At 35.5% G+C, this 21,415-nt stretch overlaps 1 protein-coding gene across 1 annotated transcript in view; it reads left to right on the plus strand.

The window, feature by feature from the left end:
- PTPRD (protein tyrosine phosphatase receptor type D) overlaps positions 1-21,415 on the plus strand; it is a gene marked incomplete at its 5' end in the record, with an annotated part of 277,673 nt that overhangs the window by 70,358 nt on the left and 185,900 nt on the right. The gene's annotated exons all lie outside the window — the stretch shown is intronic.

The raw sequence follows: 21,415 nt of genomic DNA on the forward strand, positions 1-21,415 counted from the left end.
AATTAAAGTCTGTTAGTCAGCTTTGCAGAATTTAAAAGAAAATCTGTAAAATGTATGATTTGAATATATTTTTTAATCCTTCTATCCCATCAAATATTGGGTGACAAGGAGGTTTCTTTTTCTCTTATTTTTCTTTGAAGTTGGAATTTCATTTATAAACAAACAAACAAGCAAATAAAACACAACAAACCTCTATGCTTCTATTAGCTATTTTAATTGGTGTGGATAGTTGTGGCATTACTCTTGGAGTCAACTAACAATACTATGTACAAATATAACAAATAATAACACTAAGTACATACATATTTCTTTCTTAGAGGTACTCTGGTATAAGCAAACCTTTTAAATATTTAAAGTTCGTATCTGTAGTGCCATGATTGTTCTTTCTGTTATCTTTTAGAAATTCTTCCCAGCTTAGCCAATGAAAATGGGATTGATAGTTATATTCATCTTTTAAGAGCACCATGGGCTTTTTCTTAAGTCCCTGAGATCAGGTTTTCCCTTTATTAACTCGTAAAAACACTTCTTATGCACAGCTTCCACATTGTTGAAAATGAACAAAAATGATATTTTCATGCTATATTAAAAGTTTGCTAAATTAATGGGAAAAAGGGGTAGGGGGGGAGTAAAAACAGTGTGAAGACTGGTGAAAGAAGTATTCTTTGCCGTCAGAGTTTCTTGAAATGTATTTACAAGACTCTCTGGCCTTGAAATGTGCATGCAGATGTTTTGAAAGATGGAGTTCTAAACCAGCTGAAGTTTTTAATTTGGGGTTTGCAGAGAAGAAGCAACAGCCCTAATCTCTGTACTGAGGACTGTAGGAGTTGAAAGAGGCAGAATATGCATATGCAAATGCCTGATGAACAAAAATATATGTTGTTAGTTATGACATTAAAATTTAAACAAATTTGGATTTTAAATTGTAATTAAAAATCAATAGGCTAATTACAAATATAAAATATGAAAAGTTCTATGTTGTTTCCAGCCATAACATGTATGGCTTTTGCAACTACTGGAATGTACTTTGGCCCCAGGAGTAGACTTACGGATTTAGTGTGAAACTAGGAACATATGAGAACTCATGAACATAGTGGGACTGCAGATTTAGATAAAGGGGTAACATCAGAGAAAGCAAGGACTCTGCAGACTAGTGAGGAATTGTAAGGAAGTTTTGGCAGTGTTAACGTTTTTAAGTGCTGTGAAGTACTATGACTTCCCATATTGCTTTCTAGGACAGAGGATAGTTCCGTGCTAAGGGCATTAGCTTGGAAGATAAGTAATTCTGTAATAAGCTTCTACTTTACAAACTTACACAAATCTTCATATTGTACAGTCTGCAATAGTAGCCTTGTTGAGAACACTCCTTCTGGTTGTGCTTTTGTGGGAAACAGTGCCTCTGTGCCTCACATAGCTCCTGTAGGAATAAATACATATCGTATATGTGAACAGGAATTAACAGACATGATCAATGCAAAACAGAGTGTAATGAGTTGGATCTGTGGTCCACTTAGGTTTTACTCATCCCTAGGGCATGTGTGTGACTCTGGATTGCAGAAGATACACAAGTAACTTTCATATAATATGTTTTTCAAATCTTTCCATAATGGTGCTGTCACAAACCCAACTTGGTACTTGTGCCTCTTTGAAGAGGACACCATGAGAGGAAGTCAGAGTTTACCCACAATTAAACCCAAAAGTATTGCATTCTAATATGGGATGTTGGTGAAATCAGGATGTTCCCAGGGGTTCAAGCATCTACCCATATTCATTTTTGTTTATTTGTTTGTTTCACTAAATCCAGCTTAACTGCTACAAATCATTTGGGCAGCACAGAACATTTTTTGCAAATATATCCATATTTCTAGAGCCAAAAATTAACAGTTTTTCTGTCTGTGTTGGTATAGAGTAACAGTTCTATGCACTGCAGATTTTACCCTCTTCATTAAGTTCTTACACTATGACCAATCTGTAGTAGTTGGTCTATGTAGTAGCAGAACTATGAATATAAATGAAGTCTTTATCTCCTGGTTATTCAAACTTCACAATGTGAGAAGGAAAAAGGGCAGAAAAGGCAGCTAGAGATGATAACATTTCAAGACTTCAGCAGAGACAAAGTATTAGGCCCTTTTTCTGCTACCAAGTAAATCAGGAAACGTTCCAGGCTGAACTTTTACTTGCTTGGCTGAATTATTTTGGCAGTCTGGACCAAGAGTGAATGTCTGAGACAAATGGAAACTGCTTTTGGTTTTCTTTATATGAAGGAGGTGACTGCCTCCCAAGATAGATTCACCCATATGAAAATACTGAATTTGAAGGGAAAACAGGCTTGTAAGGAGAAGTCTAGAAGTCTCCTTTCTGTAAAGAGGCATCAATGCTATTTATTTTGTAGCTTTTAGTTTTGAAAATTTGTGCAGAGAACCATCTGATTGCAACACTATTTTGATTCTTTAATTCAAAATTATCAGTGTTCAATAGGCAATGGAAGACAATAATGTGTAGGATCTTCCCACACTCTGCAGACATCAAAGGTGGAATAGCTTTCCTTTTATTGTCCATTCATTTCTTGCTAAAGCCACATAGCTCTTTTTTTTTGGTCTTGCAAATAGTGGATGACAATTTTCATGGCTGTAAGACAAGGATTATGGCATCCTATGCAAGTATATCAATTGTTCTTGATACAGGAAAAGAGGGTCCCCCGTCTAGTAAAGAATTTGGCAACAATTCCATGCTTTTCATTTTTTAGATGATCTTTTGATGATTATTCCTTTATAAAGTTCTGACAAGATTACAAAGACCTCAGGAAGCTCAGACTCAACTTCCTCCTGAGAAGATACATGATTGCAGCACAGAAGAATGCAGGTTTTAAGCAAGGATGGAGAGGGTCCAGTAGAGCAGAACAACTAAGTATATTCTACTGTCACTGCTGTTTGCTTTGTTTTCCTTGCTCTCTGGGAAGTAAAGAGAGAGAGCACTTGAGCAGCAGACAGTTTGTTTTCGCAGCCCACAATTTTGCCTATTATTGTTGATCATACTGTGCATTATAAAAATATTGACATATAGCGTCTTTGTAGCACAGGCACTGTGTAAAGATGGAAGAATTAAAGTGAAATTTCTATGGGAAGTGCCTAGGGCAGATATACCTTTTTATGCTTTTTAGAAACTGATTGATTTAATGTCAAACAGTCATTGCTGCATAAAATAAAAAGTGAAATATTTACTGAACAGTGTTTCCCTGTCCATTGATACACACAGAAACTGAGATTGAGATAATTGAGAGAGGTGATTTTTATTAGACTCTCAGAAGTGCTGAACATTTCCACACTGTTTAAAAAACAAGCTCAAAAACTAGATGATGAATCCAAGGTGCTAAATTTTTGCTTTCTGCTGCTAGCAATACAGTCAATGATAATGGAAGATCATATCTGTATTTTCAATGCACTCAGTAGTACTGAAATGAGAAGGAACTAGTTTGAAATAATCTGTCGTCTGGGACAGCTATCTTTGAGGGCATGGAAATTAGGCAAATGGAGTGGCACGGCTTTAATGTTGGAAAATGTGCTGTGGGATGTCTCTCATTTCTAGTCAAATAGGAGGTAGGACTGTACATATTCTGGGTATAAGCTGCACGGCAGGAGAAATTTGCTGTGTTCCAGCTGGAGCTGTATAAACGATGTATGCTGGTGTTTATCTGACTTAACTTTTTGCTGTATAGTCACAGTGATTGTTGCCAGGGGGCTGCTACTTTGACAGGCTTTTGGAAGTGAAATTAATAAAAACAAGGCAAGCAAGAAAATACCTGTATGAGAACTTCATACACTGGAAAGACATTTATCTCAAACATATATGAGAAAGCTTTTGAAGAGCCAAAGGGGTATCTTTCACCCAGACTTCCTGGGCTTTCAGGGATCATGCTATATGTAGCACCTTGTGACCAGAATTAGCATGTTCATTACAGCCCTATGTTTTATTATGCCTCTTTTTGAAGAGAAACACTGTTGCTCCTGCTGTGAAAATGGTACTTTGCAGTTTATGGTGTAAAGTCTCTCCTGGGAAGCTGTGCAAGGAAGATTAAGGAACAAAACACAGCTGCTTGACAGTCACACGAAAGGATTTTGTGAAATAGTGAAACAAAAGGAGAGGTAGCTAGTACAACTTAAGCTTAAAAAAAACTTTACAGGCTGTTACAGAATGGCATGCAGATTTCTTGAAATGGCCTACAGGTGGTACAGCATTAGAAATATTTATCTGTAATGTTAGAAACTATTTTGCCATATTTTCTTTGAGTATATCAATATATGTAGGGCACATAAAACATTTGCCTTCCATGCAGTATAATTTGAAATACTTAATGAATTATTGATTTTTATAAAGATGGTGTAATGGGATTTAACCAGTAGCCAGAACAGGATGCAAAAGAATAATTTTGTAAATACATGGCTGACTTCTAAGTTCCTGTGTCTTTTAAGTTCCTTTATAGTGCAGGCATATATGTGGTAACTAATTTTAATGGTTTAGAAAATACTGCACCTTATAACTTCTGTAGTAATCAGTAAACATACAAGGGTCTATGACTGTAAATATATTATGCAGGATATTGGGTTTAACTCTTGGATATATACACTTGATCTTGCTGATTTCACAGTTATCCATTGATGGCTTTTTTGTAGTTCTTTAGATGACTATGTTTGTAGTAGTATAAAATATATGAAAATGTTTGAGTATTTGCTATAAATATAGCAAGAAATTTTTTCCAAGTACCTCAGCTCATGTTTTTTATATTTAATATTTGTTATATTTCCACTCATGTCCCTAGATGCAAAATTTGTGAAATATATTCTTCTCATTGATCAGTGAATATTTTTGTTAAACTTTTTTTCCCTAATTTTAAGTGTACAAGTTTTCCTTTTACTTGCACATAATTTTATTATAAAGGACTTTCCACAGTCATTATAAATGTAAAACTATATGATAGAAAGCTTCTTCCAAAAAGTAGAGCAGTCACATTAAAAAAATGAATGAAACAGCAATCCTAGATTTCTTGATTGTCAATGTAAATTCCTGTAGTCAAGACTTTCAGAGATTTGTTACTTTGGAAAATCAAGAGTAGGCTGCTCAACTTGTAAGACCTCTTAATATGTCTTAAAAAGTTATCCAGACAGTCATCAGATTATTTTGAGAAATCTGTCCTACCTTTATTCCCTACAAGCAATTTTTTTACTCATGAAGTTTCTTTCAGTTCTTTGTTGTCCTACATATTATTTTAATTTGATTGATTTTTCAGTTGTATTTGCTCAATGAACATACATGGAGAAAGTTTTCCTGCTGCCAGCTAAGTAATACCAGCTACCCTTATGTCTTTTTAAAGGCTTATTTTTCTTCCTCTGTTCCTCACTGAATTTCGTGTGTCATTGAAATTCATCCAGCCAAATTTCCTTTTACATACAATGCTATAAAATTATGCATTTCAGTTTCACATATTTGTACATGTGCATAGGATGAATTTATTATTTTGAAATATTACCAGTAGTAAAAAATTATTTATACTTGATGTTTGTAGGACAGTATGGATGGTCCTGAGAGACAAACATTGGCTTGAAATCAGTAAGCTAGCTAGGCTGTATCATATTTGTTCTTATTATATATCTATGAAAGTAAGGAAGCTCATGAGTCTTAGTTCATAGATAGTTCTCTGACAGTTGTTGTGACCTAAGAAAAGGAATTTAAATAATACCAGACAAAAGCAGAGCAGTTCTATTTAGCTTGATAGAATTCCTCACCAGACATTTTTGGCGAAGAATGTACACCTGTTAAATACTTTCAGACAACAGCTCAATGGCTAATTTCAGCATGACCCCCATCTGGGTATTCCCAATCTAGTGTATATAGTCCATATAGTGTTAGAGGAATTTTTTATAAGAAGCATGAGTATGTGCTAGTGACTTAGAAAACACAAACTAGGCCATTGTGAGCAGATAATTTTTAAAACATGTTTGTTTTATACTTTTTTTTGCTACTCATTGATACCTATGCTGATTCATTCACTTTTCCCAGACTGTCATCCTCACATCATCAGAAATCTATCAGAAACAAGTGGCAAAGAAAAGAATGAAAAAGCAATTATTAATAGTAGGGGTAGGAGGAATACTTCTTCCAGTCTGTCCTTGCAGAACCAGTTTCAGGTGATATAAGCACAGAACTAAAATGAAATTTTGTAACTTTGAAGAGCTATGACCTGCTGTATAAAATAGGTTACCTTTTTGATCTAGTTCCTCAAAGACTGACCCAGATATAAGCAGCACACAGATGTGATAATGCGAATGATCTTTGTAAGAAAAGGTGGAACATTAACTTTGTATGCAACTTGTAGCTGTTCTGAATAATGATAGGGTTTTTTAGAATTCTGTGCTATAATTTTGATATTTTACAGTGTTATGTATCTATGTACATCCATAAATAATAGAACTTTTTCCTATTCCTGCCTATATGTAAGGTAATTCAATTTAAATAAAACTGTCATTCAAATTTGCATTGTCTTATTTTTTTTACCTTTTTGTAAAGTGGTGGGCCATTCATCTATTTTAATTTATACAAAAATAAGTATGAAATAGCTTTTCTTACACCAAGAATTTTTAGAATGCAATCACTTTTCCTAGGATTAGTTGTTATGCATGCCTTTAAGGCCCTTGGCCTTATATAGAGTCCTGTTTGTTCAGTGGCGGTGTTTAAGATTATGCAAACTTTCATTGTTCAGTGGCGTAAAGCCACTGTTTCAATTCATGACAATGCCTTAATGAAAGCCAATGCAATTCATCAAATTTCATGTTTTCTGTTATAATCTGTGGCCTCAATTCTGCATGCAATTTATCTATTTGTATGTCCACTCACTTAACAAACTCTTATGATATTAAATCATAATGTAATTGCCATTACTGCACAATGTGAAACTAAAATTGACAGGAGAATTCTAGGGAATTTTTTCAAGTCAATACTTTATATTTATGAAAAAAAAAAAAAAATCTAGAGTTTACCTGTTAGAGGAGATGGTAGGATGATTAGTTGCTCAACCCCCCCAACAATATCAGTATAGCTGTAAGAAACACAGCGGTATTAGCAGCTTGATAGTTTCAATTTAATTGTTATCACAGCAAATATTCATATGAGATGCCTAATATAGCATAATAAAACCAAGACAATTACTAGAAAAATATATTCATGCAGTAGGTCTGTCTTCAGCTTTCCAGGCTAGTGGTTTCTGTGAACACTCATGTCTTATCAAGTGCACCATTAGGATGACAGAAATGTTTGCTGAAATGTAGGACATGTTTGACACTAGTGTACTGAAGTGACAGTAAAATTAAATCTATTTTAATATAATAAGTGCTAATCTTCAAATACAGAAAAAGCTGAGAAAGAATGCTTTTTCACATGTATCTGGAAAAGTAATTTAGAAGTTAAAGAAAGCTTATGTAATACTTCAGCTTGCTTAGCCTGGCAGTATGTCATAAAGTAGTATTTGTTACTGTGATTGTTAAGTTTTCAAACACTTGCCACAGGAAGCAAAAACTAAAAAGAAGAATATATACAAAATCATTTACAGTATTTTTAGTGAACATATAAATATTAAAAGAAAGCTGAAATTCACAGAATCACAGAATGGTTTGGGTTGGAAGGGATGTTTCAAGGTCATCTAAGTCCAACCACCCTTCAACAAGCAGGAACATCTTCAATTATATCAGATTGCTCAGAGCCCAATCCAGCGTGGCCTGGAATGTCTCCAGGGATGGGGCATCTACCACCTCTTTGGGCAAACTGTGCCAGTGTTTCACCATACTCCTTTATCCCATTATTGGTTCTAGGAAAGCCCAGTGAGTGACACACTGCATGTTGGAGCATGGAACTCCAGCTTTGCAGATTGTGCATTTTTTGCAGACCAGCTGATGATTTTGGTTGAGCTTTTTCAGTTTTGATGAGCAGGAAGAGTAAGAAACCACTGGCTGTTTATAGTGTCCAGTTCTGTAATAGAAGATCTAGTCATGGAAGAATCAGGTGCTATCACTGCTGAGTTGACAAGGAGCCTAATGGATCTTGTCAAAAGAAAAATACTTTGATTATTAAGACTAGTAGTAAGACAGTTCTGAAGCACTGACTTTTAATTGAGGCAACAAAGCAAAGGAGGTTTCATTGCATTAGCATGGTAGGAGGTTGAAAGAACAATGATTTAAGTGGCTCTATGGAGAGGGAGAAACTTTTATGAATACTCTAAGGCTTAGGCAAAATATAAAATCCTTTTATGATATATATCACTTCAAGTATTTCAATACTTGCTGTAAACTGACATGAAGTTCTGCAGCTCACTTACTACTGTTTTTATCTTTTGAGCAAAGATGCATTAATAAAATTACTATCACTAGTTCAGTAGCAAATGGAATTTCTTTGTCTTCACTTACAAATGGATAAATCATGTGCAAAACTGTGACTTAGGTCCACCATGATATAAATTGTTCCATTAAAATGTTTTACTGTAAAACTACTCAAAGATTCTACTGTGATGTAAAACGTTAGATAGTAATGTAATAGTAGCACTTTAGCACTTTGGTTTATATTGAATGCATCTTGTGATGTACATTGTAAATGCATGCTTAATATGACAACAGTGAAACAGAATAATGAGGTAATTTTTCAAGTGCAAGCATTTCAATAAGTTTTTCAGTCAAATACAGTCAAGCAGCACTGATTAGAGCCAGGTGCTTCATTAGAACCATCAACGCACCAGAATCTTGGCTTACAACACTGTGGTCTTTCATGGCATTGACATATTTCAGGAGATCTTGCCTTTACACTGCATTCCAAATGATTGTTTTTATTGTTATTATCTGAGTTATTTTTATTATTGTTAGAGCAGGACCCTTCTCAATTATCTACCAAAAGTCTTGGGAGTCTGAGGAGGTCCTGTTAGGCTAACCTCACTTTCTAGAAAAATTATGGAGAAGATCTTACTGGGTACTGTTGAAAGGCATTTAGGCATTGAAAGATCAATGCTATCAAAAGGCACAGTCAACATCACTTCATAAAGGGAAAGTTCTGTTTAACTAATTTCATATCCTTCTATGAAAGGGCACCGACCTAATGGATGAAAGTGGTGGGTGTAGTTTTTCTAGATTTTAGTAAGGCTTTTGAAACTGTTCCCTCACAGCGTCCCTCTGGACAAGCTGTCTGACTGTGGGATGAGTGGGTTCATGGTGTGCGGGGTGAAGAACTGGCTGAATGGCAGAGCTCACAGGGTTGTAGTGAATAGGGCTACATCTGGTTGGTGACCAGTCACCAGCAGTGGTCCTCAGGGCTCAGTTCTAGGGCCAGTCCTGTACAATATATTTATCAATGATCTGAATGCTGGAGTTGTATATACCTTTAGCAGGTTTGCTGAGGATACCAAACTGGGAGGTGCTGTTGCCTTTCAAGAAAGACAAGGGTCCTTGCAGAGGGATCTAGGTAGATTGGAGCATTTGGCAATCATAAATGGGACAAAATTTAGCAAGTCCAGCTGCTGGATTCTGCACCTAGATTGTAGCGACACTGGGCATATGTCTAAATTAGGAGAGGAGCGGCTGGAGAGCAGCCCTGCAGAAAGGGATCTGGGGTTGCTGGCTGGCAGCAGGCTCAATATTAGTCAGCATCAAACACAACATAGCCAGCTGGTCAAAGAGGAGATTATCCCACTGTGCTCAGCACTCTTGTGGCCTCCTCTTTATTAGTGTGTGCAGTTCTGGGTCCCACAATTTAAGAATGATGTGAAGGTCCTTGAATACATCCAGAGGAGGGCAATAAAGCTTGTGAAAGGGGTGGAAGGAATGTCATGTGAGTGAGAAGCTGAGGACTTAGGGTTTGTCTAGTTTGGAGGAAAGGAAGTCTCATGGAGGTCTCTTGGAGGAAAGGGGCCATCTCATGGAGCTCTGCAGCTTCCTGAGAAGAGGACATAGAGAGTGAAGTGCTGAGCTCTTCTCCATGGGATCCAGTGATAGGATGTGTGGGAATGGCTCAAAGCTGCAGCAGAGGACATTAGGAAGGCATTTCCTTACGGAGAGGGTGGTCAAACACTGGAACAGGCTTCCTAGAGACGTCGTTGATGCTACAAGCCTGTCAGTGCTTAAGAGGCATTTGGACAATACCCTTAATAATTTACTCTAACATTCGGTCAGCCTTGAAATTGTCAGGCAGTTGGATCATTGTAGGTTCCTTCTGAATGAAATTATTCTATTCCATTCCATTCCATTCCAATCCAATCCAATTTAATAGTAAATTTAAAAGATCACTCAAAGGAGAATGGTAAACATTTTAGATTTTTAATTAATATATTTTTTTATAGGAAAATAAAATAGTCTTCTTTCTATGCTCATTCATGTTCCCAGACTTTCAAAAAGAAATTTGTCCTGGAACAGCACAGCCATATTTTTGTATCCCATCTAACTTGTCTAGGAACTGTTCTTCATTATTTTGAATATCTTTGTAAAGAAATCAATTTTTTAATTTCACTACTATGAAAGGCAGTTATAAAGTATATTTGCTATTTAATAATTTGAAATTCAGTGTTTCTAGCTCAGTACCATGCTCAAAAGCTCATCGTAACTCCCATGTATTCCATTGTTTCAGCAGTTGCAATGCCATGTTTTCACTAGGCCTGTAATTTATTTTAATAAAATATATCATCTTGTCTTAAATGGCATTATCAGCCCAGCTCCTAAGATAAACAAATCTGTATGGACAACCACTATCTTAATGTTCACACAGAGATTTATTTGGATTTTGCCTGTATAGATAAGGAAGAAGACTATCTGGGGAATCCTCTTCATTATACCTGCAGCAAAATTACTTTCAAGGAAAGCAAATCGAGAGGCTGAAAACTTGCCAGGGATTTAAAAAAGAAAAAAACAACTACTGTCACTTGGAACTTGATTTATGGCAAGAAGATGAAGCCAAGTGCAGAAAAGCCATTAGTAAGTCTAGAAGCAATCATTTGTTGTTGTGGCATTTTTCATATAGTAGACAGAGGATGGAATTGAGAGTATGTTGAAGTCAGTGAGAAAATGGTCTTTTTAGCTGGATTTCAGGTCAGTCAAATATTTGGTTTGCTCATTAGTTGTAAAAAAAAAAAATATCACAAAAAAAAAGCTCAGACAAGCAGAAAAAAGCCTGGCAGTTTTTTTCTTAATTCTTTTCTTCTCCCTTAGATTTCACAAGGCATCTCTAGCCCAGCCATTTGGGGTTTGTTCTTAAAAGTGAATGTTGGATGTCAGTGATCATTGACTTACTGGTTCTCAAGAGAACAGGAAGAACTGGGATTCTGGTGTTGCTTGTATGGATCCTAACCACTTGAAGGCACAACTCGCAACAAAACAGTCCTCACGTTTGGTGACACCTTATTCTTTTACCACTAAACTTACGAACAGTTAGATTCTCAAGTAGCCCACTCCCTTCTTGCTCCGTTAGATTTCTTCAGATACCAAAAAGCTACCTACACTTGCAAATTGCATCCATCCTGATGCATAAGAGCCTTCCTGTAAGCACTATAAGCAATTTTTGCCCTAGTTCTCTTAAGAAGACATGAGTATTCAATATTGTACTACGAAGACGTGGTTTTAGTTTCTTTCCATATTGTGTGAGAACTTTCCATTTGTTTTAAATCCTCTCATTTAATAGTGTTTATTCTGAGGCACTGTTATACCATTGTTTGACAGGGACTTCTTGTCCATATGTTTTACAGTATCAAATTTTAAAATAATTTCACAAGTGATTAAGTGGCTAAGTAGGTAGGTTGTCACATTTGAATAGACATCACCAAGTTCTACATATACCAAGTTTGCATGTGCTTGAGGTGGATGGCTTTGGTATTTTTTTGTCTCCTGTGAAATTAATTAACCTCCTGAACAAAACAGAAAATTTAAAAAGTTGGTTTTCAGCAGAGGTTACTGGTGAAGGAATAATGAATTAGTGAAAATGAATGGTAGAAAGTGGATTCTGTATTTTTAAGAAGTTTTTTTTCTGTTGAAATATGTCAGAACTCTTTTATGTGTTTCCTGTGTTTCTTTTTTTTGTGTGTTTAAAATTAGAGTAACACTACAAAAAATTGAAGATTATTATTAGGTTTTACTTATGTAGGACAGTATAATACAATACTCTATCAAAGCAGTGCAGTAAGAGTGAGAAAAATAAAAACAGTCTCTCAAATGCCAAAGTTTTGGTAAAACAAACGTAACAAACTAGATATATACTGGAGGTTAGGCAAAATATGTAAATGCTGAAATCTAAAAAATATAGGAGCTTATCTGAGAAAAACATATTGATTTTTGTTGGGTGTTTTTTATCTTGAACAATAAAAGATGTTTCAAAGAAGGAGTTCTGCATTTCCTCCTTCTTTACTCAATCTACTTTATTGAAAAAGTATTTAATGAATGAATTTGAATTACTGAATTCCTTTTCACTAGTAGCAGGAATGGAGACAAACTAATTAAACCCCATATTTCATCATACTCTTATCTTTACTAGAGATAGACTCTTAAGTGCCCATATGAAGGCTTAAATAATTTAGGGTCTGTGCTGTGTTATGACATTTCCTACTCTATTTAAGAGAAAAGTGTTAGAATACTGCATTTAGATAAAACACTGAGTAACAGGACACTTCAATGCTTTCATTGCTGCACACCAGATCAGTAGGGATTTTGTTATCCTGAAAAATCAGTGGCGAAATCTTAAGCTGCATATTATATCATGGCAACTTAGTCTCTGCCAGCTCAAAGCCAGTAAGTAATAATGTGAGCAGCATTTTGCTCCTTTTTAATTTTTAGGAATGTTTTATTGACTTTGACAGAATGATCACAATAAGTAGTGCATGAGACTTCTAGCTATTGCACTTTTTTGTGTGTGTGTGTGTGAATTTTAATGAATAACTGCTAAGTAATTATTTTTCATTTAGGGTGTAGTATGTCATGGTATTAGAGCAATTACAATGAAATTTCTGATGAAAAGGCAATTTAAGACCTACAGTAGAGATCCCTAGTGCTCTTTCATTTTATCATTTAGAGACTGGCACAATTTTGTGGAGGGCAGCTGCTATGAGAGACGAGAAGAATCCTGAGAGTGTAAGCTAGGAGTGGATGTCAGTGAATGGAATTTAAGTTCATACAAGTTGGAAATAGTATACAATAAGTTTATTTCATGTTGAAAAAGTGATGCTAGACAATTTATTTTTGTTACTCAAGAAATAAATATAAAAACATCAAACCCACATTTCTCCAGGTAAAGTAAATTGCAAGTCCTACATATTAAATAAAATAGGATTACTAAGGTAAATAAGAGTAGTGAACTCTGAACAAAAAGAATGGTTTTCTCTCTCTTTTATTTCATATGGTTAAGCTATGAATGCATATTGGGATGCCTCTTACTATCCTTTTTTATACTCAGTTTGTCTACATGAATTGTTGTCAGCACATACTATCAGGATGTGGCAGAACCAGATCAACAGAACCATATTTGAAGTGCAATAGACACCCAATAGCATGGTATTGGTGTCTGGGCAACTGCTGCACTTAAATTCTTCTGTTATTGAAAAGGCCAAAATAAGCAGGGGTAGTCAATAGCAGAACTAGTTAGTGTTGCTAGCTAGTTAAGGAACATGCTTTCTGTGCTTGGCCACATTGTTTTATAGCGTAACAAGGTAATAATAAAATGGATAAGAAGATTAATTAAGTGCTTGGGCCTTGCTGTTGTTTTCCCAGTTTAGCTGCTGATACAACTGATTTGCATTAAATTGCCCATTCTCAACATTAATCTGCATTATAATTAATTTGTTTGGTGTGTATATTTTCCAAGATGGGGAAGTTAGATGTTCTTCCCCCCCATTCTTTTAGTTAAATAAATAATTGACATAATTGTTCAATATTGTAGCATCTTCTTTGTACGTTAAGGTTTTGGCAGAGATAAAAACAGGATTTTATGCAGTTTATTAACTTTTGAATAAGAAATTTCTATTCTAGTCTACTTTGTCAGCTCCTTAGAGGCATAAGATCACAGAACTAATTCAGGTTTAATTTCACCATGTGTGAGACATATTCACAATGAAGCTTTCTGTCCCTTTATTGTGACTGTGATGTTTATTGTCTTATAAAATTAATAACATTTGAGGAAGGCGTGTGCTTTAGCCATGGACACTGGCTTTCAAGCTTAACATTTCCTTTGACAAGTGTGAGGAATCTTGTAGATGTAAGTGGACTTGAAGACTTGGTGTTCAGGGCTAAAGAATAAAAACAAACAAACAAACAAACAAACAAAAAATCTTCAGTGAACAGGCTCCAAAAGAAACATGCAAGACCATAGTTTCTCTTAAAATAAGAATTGACTATGAAGTAGGTCAATAAAAATTTCTCTAACTAAAGTAACAGCAGTAGATTTGTCATCTTGGACTTTTTGAGTCTAGCCGGAGGATCGTATGACTTGTCAGAATTTGCCATGGCAATATTGAAATAGGAACAAGGTGTTTGAAGTCTATGCAGTATTAAACACCATTTTAAATGTTTCACTCTTCCTCAGGTGCTAGTTCAGAGCATCTGCTCTGTATAATACCTATTCTTTAGAATATGCTAAAGATATCTGCATATTGTACTCCATCGTGAGTCCCAAATGTAACATTTTTTACAGTTGTTATTGCTGTTTTAAGGTATTCTGTTACATTGAAATTCTGACAGCTTGCAGTCTTTTTCTCAGAATTATTTTAGGTTATTGTATCAGTGTAGTTCCATCTGGAAGTCACAAGCAAGTGTATATATAACTATTTGTTCCTTGTATAGATTTCTTACATATGAGGAAATAAAATCAGTATATATTTTATACATACAAAGAAAAAATGTCTTATCTATTTCAGGGAGAGAATTTCTTCTGTTTTCTGTATTCTTCCACTGCTTAAAACAGGTATAGAGGCTAGCTCTCTCTGTATAACTCCTGTCTTCTGAAGTAAAGTGTGTTTGTGTGTGTGTGTATGTGGAAGGGCAGCCACAGATAGATAAACCATTCATTGCTGTCTTCTGGCCTTTGCTTAAGAAACTTCTAGTAAAATTACCTCAGTTTTGAGGAATCTATTAAGAGTTTGCTAGTCCCAGAATTTTGTCATAAGATTCACTGATATTCCTGCCTAGGTTTAATCTTCCTGAGAAATGTTTATGTAAATATTGACATTTAAATTTGAAATTGGTTAAATGCCTTGTCACGGGCAGTGTGATGGGCAGTGTGATTGGATTTACCAATAATCATTGACTTTCTATCAGATGTACTGCCAAAGTATGACTGTTTTAACTTGAGTGAGCATGCCTCTGAGTCATTGAAGTGCCACACAGAAATAACAATTGCTTCTCTTAAAGTCAACCACAAAATGAAAACATAGCCTGAGGTTATTGTTATTGCTGTTTTAAAATTACAGACCCTAGATTTACTTGTTAAGACTTGATATTTGCATTTCACTGTAATAAAAAGGATGTTTATTTGATGTCTTTTAAATGGCTGTGCTGCTCATTTCCATGAAATTTGGCAATATAAGCATGCATTTGTAAAGCAAAATGGGAACTGGAAAACCATCCATTGGAAATGGCATCACAAACACATGATTTCTTTTTTCATTTATTTTATTGCCACTTATTTTGGCACTTTTTTTTTTTTCTCAGTTCTGCCCATTCTCATTCTATATACATTTATTTCTGTCAAGCATGTTTTCAACTGAGAAGGTCAGTAAACAGCTTTTTAAAGAATATTTTAATGCCTACTATGAGTTAGTAAATGTGAGATTAGGTAGAAGCAATGTGAGTCAAACACCTGTGGGGGCTGACTGAATTTCATTTGCAAAGTGTATTCCAGGTCATTAGTACCTGAGCTTCCTCCAACTTTTAGCAATTCCAGATATTTATGAAATCTGAAGATGTAGGATTATAGAGGTTGAATAGAAAACACAGAAAATAACAAAGCATAGAATAGCTCCACCTTTCTGTTCTCGGAGTACACCAGAGTGTACTTTTTAAGAGTATACAAATATAACAGGTCACTGAGCTTCAAATCTCTGGACAGTGAGATAAAACATTGAGGAAGGTTCATGATATATTTGTCCTGTTATACTCTAATCTGTGAATCTGATCTTGGTCATTGACAAAAGATGTATACTAAGCTACATGTTTTGGTTCATGCACAGTGACTGTTTCATGTTCTTAACATATATTTGTGGAAAGACAGCTTCATAAACTGCACAGCATGATGGTAGAGTAGTTTTGATAGCAAGCATCTAACATTTCTGCCTCTCTTTGTAATGAAGAAGAAAAAAAAAAAAAGGTTAAATAAATGGCTCTGGGGAAAACAAAATAGCCCCCAAAGAAATAGAAAACAGAATCTCATTAAAATGAAGACCACTAGTTTAGTCCACTAATATACGGCACTTGTGGGCTACATAAATATTAACCTGTCAGGTAATAAAACATACTAAATAGACCTATGTTAATGTCATTGTTTTGATATCTGCTAAGGCACATTATTTCTAATAAAGTGATTTCTTTAAGAAGTGGTTGACAGAATAGTTTTCTTTAATGGTGCCCAGGAAAAAGAAGAATTTGACAACTTAACAAGTTATTTCCTGATACATTGCCAAAAGAAAACACATCTTAACAGCATTATTTTTAACAATTTTGTGTTGAAAGTCACAGCCAACTTGCTGAATGCAAATTTTATGTTAGAACAGCGCATTCCTAAGTAAATAAAATTTTTAATTCATTGTACGATTAGGGAAAAGGATATTTGTGCTAATATTTCAGTAGCTAGCTCATAAGACACTTGGGTGTTTATGGCTGTTTAAGGAAACAAGATTATGCCTCATATAACCACATGATTTCTGCAAAGAAATGGCACAGTATCCTGGGCTGTGTCAACAGAGACAGAGCCAGAAGATCAAGGCAGGAATTTTTCTCCCTGAGCTCAGGGCTCATTAGATGACATCTGGTTACTACTTACAGTTTTGGTCACCCCCAATACGATAAATATATAGATAACATGAGAGGAGTTGAGGGAAAGCCACTGAGGCCGTGGGGCCAGGGCCCTTCCACTGTGAGGAGAGGCTGTGGGACTGGGGCTGTTTCAGTCAGGAGAAGCGATGACTTCAGGAGCAGCGAGCAGCATCCCCAGCACTGATGGGAGGGATGGAGAAGACACAGCTGGACTCTTCACAGCTGTGTGTGGTGGGAAAGCAAGGGACAGTGGCACAAGCTGAAACATGAATGGCTCAGGCTGGAGATATGAGAAGCCATTTCCCCATGAGGACAAGCAAATGCTGGAGCCGGGGCCTAGTGGGGTTGGACCATATCCATCGCTGGGGGTTTCATGCTCTGACTCAATAAAGCCTTGTGCACCCTGGTATGAGCCCATGGCCAAGACTGCTCTGGGCAGGGGCTGGGGATGGAGACTTCCCCAGGTCCTTGCCAGTCTGAGTGAGCCTTGATCGTGTGTTTTGGAGGGAAACACATTGCACAGTTAAACTGCTTCTCCAGGAATGTTCATAGGCCAGTGTTACTGCCACTGTTCCTCTCCATTTCTAGACTGTCATTAATTAAAATCTCAATACAGAGATGCAATTCCACTTTATGAGGACAACACAGTGTGCATTCTATTTCAGAAACTTGCAGTGATGTTAATTTCCAAGTCCTCATAAGCAAAACTGATTTAAAAAGAGGTGACATGATTTTAAAAGATATTACGTTATTGGTGCTGAGTAGGCTGCGTTCAGTCTTGAGAGTTAGGGACTTCTTCATTACTGTAATTAGCAAAACAGAAAAAGATAAAATGAAAATTAAAAAAAAAAAAATCTGCCCCATGCTGCATTTGACACAGAGGAAGAAGTGATTTTTTTTTTTTTCTGTCAATATATTACTTACAGTGATTTACAAATAAGTGATACTGCTTTAAAATCTGTTTAACTTTTAAAAACTCATTATTATCAATCATTTAAATATATTGCTGAGTCACCTATTAAACAAAGCAGTTATAAAGAAGCTGGAATATCTTTACATAAATGCACATACTAAATGCACAGAGGACTTAATTTTTTCATTAATCTGACAAAGGATCACTTTGGAGAAGGTTTGTAGCTGTTATACATCTGATGACACTTTCTCTATTTTGAAGCCTGATTTTTAAAAACTGATGGGTACGACCATGCTCATATAAGAAAATCAAATGAACCTATTGAAGACAAAAATATTTAAAGAATACAAATGTTTTCAAATGTTTTCTTATCTATCATAGTGTCTCGGTGAGTCTATCTTTCATGTGTCGTGGGTCATCAAATTTTGATGTACAAGCAAGACCACAAAAGTCAACAGGTGACTTTGCCTTCACCACAGGATTTTCTATGCACATCCTTTTTAAGGACAGTTAGGGTTGATCTGTTCAACATGAGCACACATGACTGTTCTAGTAGATGAGTCCATCACTAGCTGTAGACTTCATTGTTTGCTGTGCATTCAGCATCCTGCATTGAAGCTTAAGTTGAAATTGTTTGTTGTCTAATAAGCAAGATTTTAACCTACTAAGATGTTTTTTTCCGTCCTGTAAAACTATGCCATACTATTCTGAGATATGAAAGGCTTAGAGAGAAAGCAACAAAACCAAGAATGTGCCAACAATTTCTTACTCTGTGTAATGAAATTCCTCTTGCAAAGTTGTAGTATAGAGTTTCTGAATGCTAGTATTTGCATTTTTATATGCAGACTTACATTTATGTTCATACATTTCTTTACTTGTTGTCATTGCAAGCAGCTTATCATTTGGAGTAGCACTTTTTTTAAGTCATTGTGAGGCAAGTGTACACAACTCAGTGGAGTAAGTTACCAAAATAGAGGAGAGAGCAAGTCAGAGAGAATACTCAGATTTTATAAATCTTTAACCCTATACATTTCATTTGTGGAAAGAGGTTTCAAAACAATATAAAAACACCAGTTGCTAAAAGAATAGCCCACATTGCCATACTGCGTAAGATATTTTCACAGATTCTAGTACTTAATTTTCTTGAACTTTAATGTGAGACGTGCCTTACAGACCTGATTATAATAGTTGCATCTAGAAGAGCTTATTGTTTTTTTTTTAATGTGTATGTATTAGCTTGATAGTTTGTAAGTAGGTAATTTTTTTAAAAAATAGGCTCCTGTTTAAATATTCAAATGCTGTGGAGGGAAAGAAGGAAGAAAGAAAGAAAGAAGCTCAGGTGAATTCTAATCCTGCTGCACAGATAAAAAAAGAGGATGTGAAGAACTGAAAAATCACTAAATGTCTGGTCCAGGTTTTGCCTCTGTGATCAGAGAATGAAAACTGCATCTTCAATGGTGGGAGTGCTGCATTACTTAGCACCAAAAAGATAACAGTGTCTAGACTTTCATTTTCTTGCCTGAGCGTTCCTGGTCCCTAACCAATGTTTCATATGAAAGTACATATGTCAGTACATTTGAATATTTAACACATTGTTTTGAAATTTTGTGGGAAGCAGCATATGTCACTGCCCAGTAATACAAGCACAATTCTACATTTTGTAACATTCTGAAAGTACAGACTAATTCATAAAAAGGCACAAGCATATCAAGAAAGACAGAAGTGTTGATGGCTGAAGTTCAGAATTTTGTTAAGTTCTAAAATCAGTGTAACTGATAAGGATTTCCAAACCCACAATATATGGTATGTCTGTCTGAGTTTACCTAACATGTTAAACATGCAGAAGAACAGGGAAAAATGTATTTTGTACTTCTTTCAGCTGATTCTTTATCATTGTGTATATTCTCATTTTTTCAATTCTTGTGTGAAAAGCAAAATAACAGATTGATATCAACAGCCATGTAGAAAATAACTGAAGTGAAAATCATCTTTGAATTGATATTTTTTAACTAAAACATATACCATGCTGTCCCTTACTTTGAGTAGGTCTGCCATATTTTCAGAGTAATTAATGGAAACCACAAGTCTTGGCAGGCAATTCTGGTTAACACCACAGCCGTACAGGAACTTGAGATTTTGGACAAATATTTTGGTAAATACTTAGGTAATAGTTTCTAGATTATTTAGTGGATGATATTTTCCCCCAGTGCATTAAAGGGACACTTTTAAAATCCTCATTGATATATCTTAATTTTGTAGTGGAAATTATATTAACTTGCTATATTGGATGAACCTCTGACTTTGTGCTTCATACTAGAGAGTCTTTTGATACCAAGTAGAGTTAAATCTGGTTATGTGACAGTAACCTGGAATTCTGAATTTTCTTTGGGAATTCTAAATTCCTTTTCTGTTTTCCCATGCTTCGTATGTCCTCATCTCTTTTGAACTTTGCTGATCAACGTTTCTGCTTAGATTTTTAATCTTCCCCACACTCAAAAAATTTTAGTTATATTTTGGATTGCCATCAAGTTTATCTTTAGAAATTTGAAGCGTAGCATAAAGCAAATATGCTTTATAGGCAGCTATATAGGTAGCTATGCTACCTAGAACATGGTAGCATTATATATAGAAAGTATCTGTTTACTAGTTAACTCAATCACCCCAATGGTCTTAATATTCTCCTGTGAGATTTCATACAATCAAGTCCTTGGATTCAAACAAGGCTGACTCTTTTGCATCATTGAAAGAAGGAGTACTCTGTTGTGGTCTCAATATTACTTAATATAAAAACTAACTAACTAATTAAATAAATAAGGTAGAGCTAGATGATAGATGTATATCTGTCTACAGTTACAGGCTGAGATTTCCTGGTGTCTGCCCTGCAGCTGCTGGCCTGACCACAGCCCCCATGGCAGGTGACTTCTTGATCATCTGGGAGATTCAGTATTAGCTTTGTATATTTTGCACTATTTTTGGTAGTAGCAGTAGTAGTAGTAGTAGTAGTAGTAGTAAAGCTGTTTTAATTTTCAAACTCATAAGTCTCTCTTCCTTCTCCTCTCTTCCTCTTCTGTGGGGAGAGTGGGGGGTGGTTAATAGACAGCACCTGTCACACTTTATTGTTGCCCTGAATTAGATGGTTACAATACTCTAGTAAGAAAAATGAATGGAGTATCCCTGAACAATACACAGAGCACTTAAACTCTGCATTTTCCTTGTCTTACACAACAGAATTACAATGCTTTGCTTCCAAGAATTCTTCGTGTACTTCAGTATGAAGAAAAATATGCATACAATTCTTAGGTATAACTGATAGGCACCCAGAAATCCTTTGGACCAGCTCGTCTTCTGATTTATTAATAATGATGACATTCTACGACTAGCAGCATGCATTTATTATTTAACAGTATTACTATGAGCCTCTGCCAGTCTTTATCTCTTTCTTTGTGTGCTTGCCCAGTCTATTCTTGGTATGTGTTCT

Source organism: Nesoenas mayeri, assembly GCF_963082525.1.
Source record: "Nesoenas mayeri genome assembly, chromosome: Z".
Classification (NCBI taxonomy): domain Eukaryota; kingdom Metazoa; phylum Chordata; class Aves; order Columbiformes; family Columbidae; genus Nesoenas; species Nesoenas mayeri.